The sequence below is a fragment of the Rana temporaria genome, chromosome 8, assembly GCF_905171775.1.
Source record: "Rana temporaria chromosome 8, aRanTem1.1, whole genome shotgun sequence".
Lineage (NCBI taxonomy): Eukaryota > Metazoa > Chordata > Amphibia > Anura > Ranidae > Rana > Rana temporaria.
In genome coordinates this window covers 29553993-29559611 of record NC_053496.1, presented here as the reverse complement: position 1 = coordinate 29559611, position 5619 = coordinate 29553993, and the positions used below count along the sequence as shown (strand labels likewise).

At 47.5% G+C, this 5619-nt stretch overlaps 1 protein-coding gene across 2 annotated transcripts in view; it reads left to right on the top strand.

The window, feature by feature from the left end:
- LOC120946772 (SEC23 interacting protein) overlaps positions 1-664 on the top strand; it is a 69725-nt gene extending 69061 nt beyond the window's left edge. For both annotated transcript variants that reach the window (XM_040361462.1, XM_040361461.1), the window contains exon 19: positions 456-664. The gene's annotated coding sequence lies outside the window, so the exon portion shown is untranslated. The remainder of the gene's footprint in view (positions 1-455) is intronic.
- Positions 665-5619: the final 4955 nt, after the last annotated feature.

The window sequence follows — 5619 nt, the reverse complement described above, 5'->3', positions numbered from 1 at the left end:
TTCTTCTTCTCTCTCTCTTTCTTCTTCTCTCTCTCTTTCTTCTTCTCTCTCTCTTTCTTCTTCTCTCTCTCTTTCTTCTTCTCTCTCTCTTTCTTCTTCTCTCTCTCTTTCTTCTTCTCTCTCTCTTTCTTCTTCTCTCTCTCTTTCTTCTTCTCTCTCTCTCTCTTCTTCTCTCTCTCTCTCTCTCTTTCTTCTTCTTCTCTCTCTCTTTCTTCTTCTCTCTCTCTTTCTTCTTCTCTCTCTCTTTCTTCTTCTCTCTCTCTCTTCTTCTCTCTCTCTCTCTTTCTTCTTCTCTCTCTCTTTTTCTCTTTCTTCTTCTCTCTCTCTTTCTTCTCTCTCTCTCTCTCTCTTTCTTCTTCTTCTCTCTCTCTCTCTCTTTCTCATAATAATTGTGTGTGTTTGTTTTATTTTCTTGAGTCTGTTCTTTGGCTTATTCTTAAATTGCTTTGTTGCAGGTGCCGGTTGCTGATCATGCTGCATTTCTAAAATTGAAGAAGACGTGTTTTCCTGGTTCTTTGTGGAAAGGAGCCGGACATCTATGAATGAACGGCACTGTGATCATAATTTTATCATATAACAAAATTCTATTATTGTGGAAGAGCCCAATCTTGTACAGAGCATAGAAGATATTATTTTACTTGAAATAAAGGCTCAATCTCTTACAGTCTGGGGAGTTCAGTTCTCTATGTATACTTCTGGTTTCATCTGTGCAGAACACAATGCAGTCCAATTGTAACATCATAAATAGTGTTCAGTTTATGTGTTGGGAAATATTTTTTGCTTTACTCGGCCACCAGATTCTCCCATTTTTATGGCAATTATTATTTTATAGCAGAACTAAGAGACCAAGTATAGAGTACAGGCTGTCCATGCCATGTCTGGTGCCTGGTTTAGTGATTGCTGGTCTGAAGTGTGTGCCAGGTATCCAGAGGAGCTGGTACATAAATTAAACAAAGATTTAGTTATTGCCTTCAGTCACTATTCCAGGTTTCAAAGCCAGCGAGGAAACTGATTTCTGTTGTTTACAGATCTAGTTTAACTCCGATGTTTCCCACACTAGTCCTCCTGTACCAGCCCCAGGTCCTGCTTTCTCTACACGGGGGGTGGGGGGGGGTGGGGTCAGCCACCAGTAGATCGTGGAGGGCTGACTGGTAGATTGCAGTCTGGGTTTGCTGACCCACCATCCCCAAGCATCAGAGTGCAATGCAGAGGAATTACTTGTAAAGTTGGAGTTGTAGTAGAAAGCAAGAGCCGAAAAAGACGATGCCTCCTCTATAGTGCCGGCTCCTGTCCCATGCGGAGTGATGCCAACTGTGCTCCACCTCTGATCCCGGCTAGTGGTCTCCAGAGTGGTGCCAGCAGCAGGAAAGAGATCTTTAAGTCAGTGTGAAGGAATACACTGGGCATAATGGTATAGGGCTGCTTTCACACTGATGTGCTGCGGTTTACCCACACCATAGACTTCTATTTTATCCTGCGGGTTTGGTGCACTTTCTGAATGGAGGACATTTTCAGAAAGTGCGGACTACACCTACAGAATCTAATAGAAGTCTATGGCAAAGCACAGCTGACTCAGGAAAGTCGCAAATGCGCTGCACCTGCGGTACAGGTAAACTGCAGCACATTGGTGTGAAAGCGGCCTTATAGTGGGGCCTAGAACAGCAATCAGAAATGTTCTATGTACTGTGGGGTCGCTTGTCCCCCCACTCCTGACCTGTCAGGCTGCATGCTTGGATATGGGTCTGGTATGGATTTTGGGGGGGGGGGGGGGGGGGGTTCCCCTCAAAATTCATATGATATGGTCTTGGGGGGGATAACTCCACTTCATTTTAGCGAGGCCCTCATCATAATCCGACTTGGATGTGACTTTTATTCAAATCAATGAGCTCTCATAGGTAACCATTGACTTTAACATGTTTTTACATCTGTAACACCGATCCTCAGAACCCTGGGTTTTATTTTTATTTTTTTTGCAGCTTGAAAATGCCTATGCCACGTGCAGCTCCTAAAAGCCTGTGTGTGCATGAGGCCATAGAATAAGCTGCAAAAAGGTTACCGTATACACTAGAGCAGGGATATGCAATTAGCGGACCTCCAGCTGTTGCAGAACTACAAGTCCCATGAGGCATAGCAAGACTCTGACAGCCACAAGCATGACACCCAGAGGCAGAGGCATGATGGGACTTGTAATTTTGCAACAGCTGGAGGTCCGCTAATTGCATATCCCTGAACTAGAGTATAAGCTGAGATTTTCAGCCCTTTTTTTGGGCTGAAAATGCCCCCTCGGCTTATACTCAAGTCGGTACCTGGAAATATTGAGGGGCTGCAGGCGTCCATCATTTAAAACTCGCTGTCTCCTCTTGTCCCTTCCGTGATAGGCAGAATTTTGTCTGCTGAGAAACGCCTATCACGAATGTTCTTTTATCCTCACCCATTCCAGCAGACACTGTGTTCAGTGTTCTGCCAATCACGGACTCCTTTTCATCCTCGGACGTCCGTGATTGGCGGAACACTGAACACAGTGGGCCGGATTCAGAAAAGAGATACGATGGCGTATCTCCTGATACGCCGTCGTATCTCTTAGTCCGGCCGTCGTATCTATGCGCCTGATTCATAGAATCAGGTTACGCATAGATATCCCTAAGATCCGACAGGTGTAAGTGTCTTACACCGTTGTATCTTAGGCTGCAATTTCACGCTGGCCGCTAGGTGGCGCTTCCGTTTGTTTACGCGAGGAATATGCAAATTAGTATTTACGTCGATTCAGAAACGAACGACCACCCGGCGCTTTTTTTTTACGTCATTTGCGTTTGGCTTTTTCCGGCGTATAGTTACCCCTACTATATGAGGGGTATGTGCGGCGTATCCTATGTTTAGTATGGCTGTCGTTCCCTCGCCGAGTTTTGAAATGTTTACGTTGTTTGCGCAAGTCGTTCGCGAATACGGCTGGACGTAATTTACGTTCACGTCGAAAGCATGCCGATTTGCCGACGTCATTTGGAGCATGCGCACTGGGATTCAGTCGCGGCCGGCGCATGCGCAGTTCGTTCTGCGCGGTGACGCGCATCATTTAAATGATACACGCCCCCTACCCGCCTAATTTGAATTCCGCCGGGTGATTTGCGCTACGCCGCCGCAACTTTACAATCAAGTGCTTTGTGAATAAAGCACTTGCCTGAAAAACTTGCGGCGGCGTAACGTACATGAGATGCGTTACGCCAGCAGAAAGATCCGCTGATCTTTCTGAACCTGGCCCAGTGTTTGCTGGGAAGCTAAGTCCGATGATGGGAGAACGTCCGTGATAGGCAGAACTGTGTCAGCTGCCTATCACGGAAGGGACCAGGAGGAGACCGCAAGTTTTAAACAGTGACGACGGGCACGGTATTAGAATTGTCATTCAAAGCACATGTGCCAAACCACTGAGGGAGTGTAAGTTTTTCATTCTAATGCTGAGGCAGAGCTGTGGGGGGTTTTTATTCTGGGACGTAAACCTCTCCCCAACAAGTGTATTATCGCCCTAGACCCCCCCCCCCCCCTCCAACCGACTTGCACAGGATGAACGTCACCTGCCCATTGCAGCAACTCAGATTTTCCTTTATTTTAATATTGCAGCAGTGCTCAGACTAGATAGACCTGACTGTTGAAACAGTTTTCCCCCTTCTGTCTGCCATTTGATGGAGATCAAATGCACATGAGGTTTGCAGCCCCACTCCTGTAAATGCATCCATTTCCTTTTTGAAGATCGGTCAGGCAGGCCTTTTGGTGCCATCTGATGATAGCTGTCATCTTTTTAGACTGAGATTATCATTCCTTACATGTTCCATAGACAGCGTTTTCTATTCCAAAAATGTACTGTGTCATGTAAAACTTGTTCATTTTTGTGTATTGAATAAATGTTTTTATCTTGGTGGTTAAAAGTTAGGAAAAAAAATTACATTTTTCATAGGTTGGTTTATGAGATGATTCTTTTTCAAAAGAAAAGTGGGGGAGTGGCACATTTTCTTTATCGTACACCTCAGGACACAGAGCCATATTCATTACATAATGGGTTGTATGGTCACCAGAGGTGATTGAACACTGGCACAACCAATCGGAGACAGTTTCCCTCCATATAGCCCCTCCCATCAGGGGAGCACCTCAGTTTTTTTCGCCAGTGTCTGAGGCCCCGTACACACGGCCGAGGAACTCGACGTGCACGTCGAGTTTTGGGATGAAGCCGCCGAGGAGCTCGGCGGGCCGCCTTCTCCCATAGAACAACATGTTCTCTATTTTCTCGTCGAGCTCCTCGGCGGCTCCATCGAGCCAAAACTGTACAGACGACAGAGTTTCTCGCCAGAATCCGGGTTTTGACCGAGTTTCTCGGTGAATTCTGCCGAGAAACTCTGTCGTGTGTACGGGGCCTAAGGATTGGACGCGTGTAGAAGTGCTAAGGGAAGCTTGAGCAAAGAACCCTGTTCAGGGCTAGAAGAGCTAGACCGTCGGGGTCCATCCAGGATGCTGAATTGAAGCCTAAATTGGATGTGACCCGGGCCTCCCATAGGATGCGTCGCCTGTAATGTCTCTTTGGAGGACTGGGCTCTGAAGTTCCAGCACTTTTAGCTAAAATGCCTGGTCAGAGTCTTTAACAAGGCCCAGATGTCAGGTCACCCGTAGCCAGGTGACAAGTGCACCCCGTAGGGGTCAGAGATGCACCACAGGGTGGTGAATCCTATGGCCGACTACTGCTAGCAGAGACGAAGCGTGAACCTAAGATCACCCAGGGCGCGGAGTCTAAGACCCAGTTTTGTATTCACCAGAGCCTTTGATGGTAAGGATGGTCTTGGCCGCAACTGGGTCCAGGTCGCATCCCCGAGATTCCTCAAGTCACACTCCGCAGGGAGAAAGGGGAAGCAGTCAGCAGGACAAACAGTGGTGATGGGCAAGCCGAGGTCAGGGCAACAGGCAGACAAGGATAACCGTGGGACATGCAAATAGTCAGGGGCACAGGCAGACAAGGAAGTCGGGAACAAGCCAAAACGGTACACGGAAGATGAACGAAGCACTCTGCAAACAGGAACTAGCAACTATACTGCAGACAGGAACTAAGCATAGGAACACTGCTGAACAGCACTGCAGACCTGTAGAGCAACGGTTAATATAGGCTTCCTGGGATGGACTAGGGTGGAGCCATACAGGAAGAGGAAGTGATAAAAAGGGGAACCAGAGCAGGGTCAGCCTCTAATGAACACATGGAGATCAGGTAAGCAGACAGACTTGTTGCATATTCATGACACCAGAGAAGAGGTATCCTTTAAATAGGAACCCATACCCCTGAAGGTTGGCACACAAAGCCCGCGGAGATGGGTGAAGATTGGGAATGACCCTGCGGCGGGGATAAGGGAAGAGGAGCCTAAGTGTATCTTAGGACCTTTTCCAAAAGATTTTTCCCATGCCTTTAGTCTGGCATCAGCGGTTTAGCGCATGGGGGCGCGCTTTTAAGGCTCTGGACCGGAATTTTTAAAAATGGCGCCCAGACAGGAGCCAGAGGCAGCTAGAAAGCCAGCACCCACAGCAGTTCTCCCTCGGGACACAGCAGCTTGGGGACACGTAATCTAAGTGGTTATGGGCATTACCAAGGAG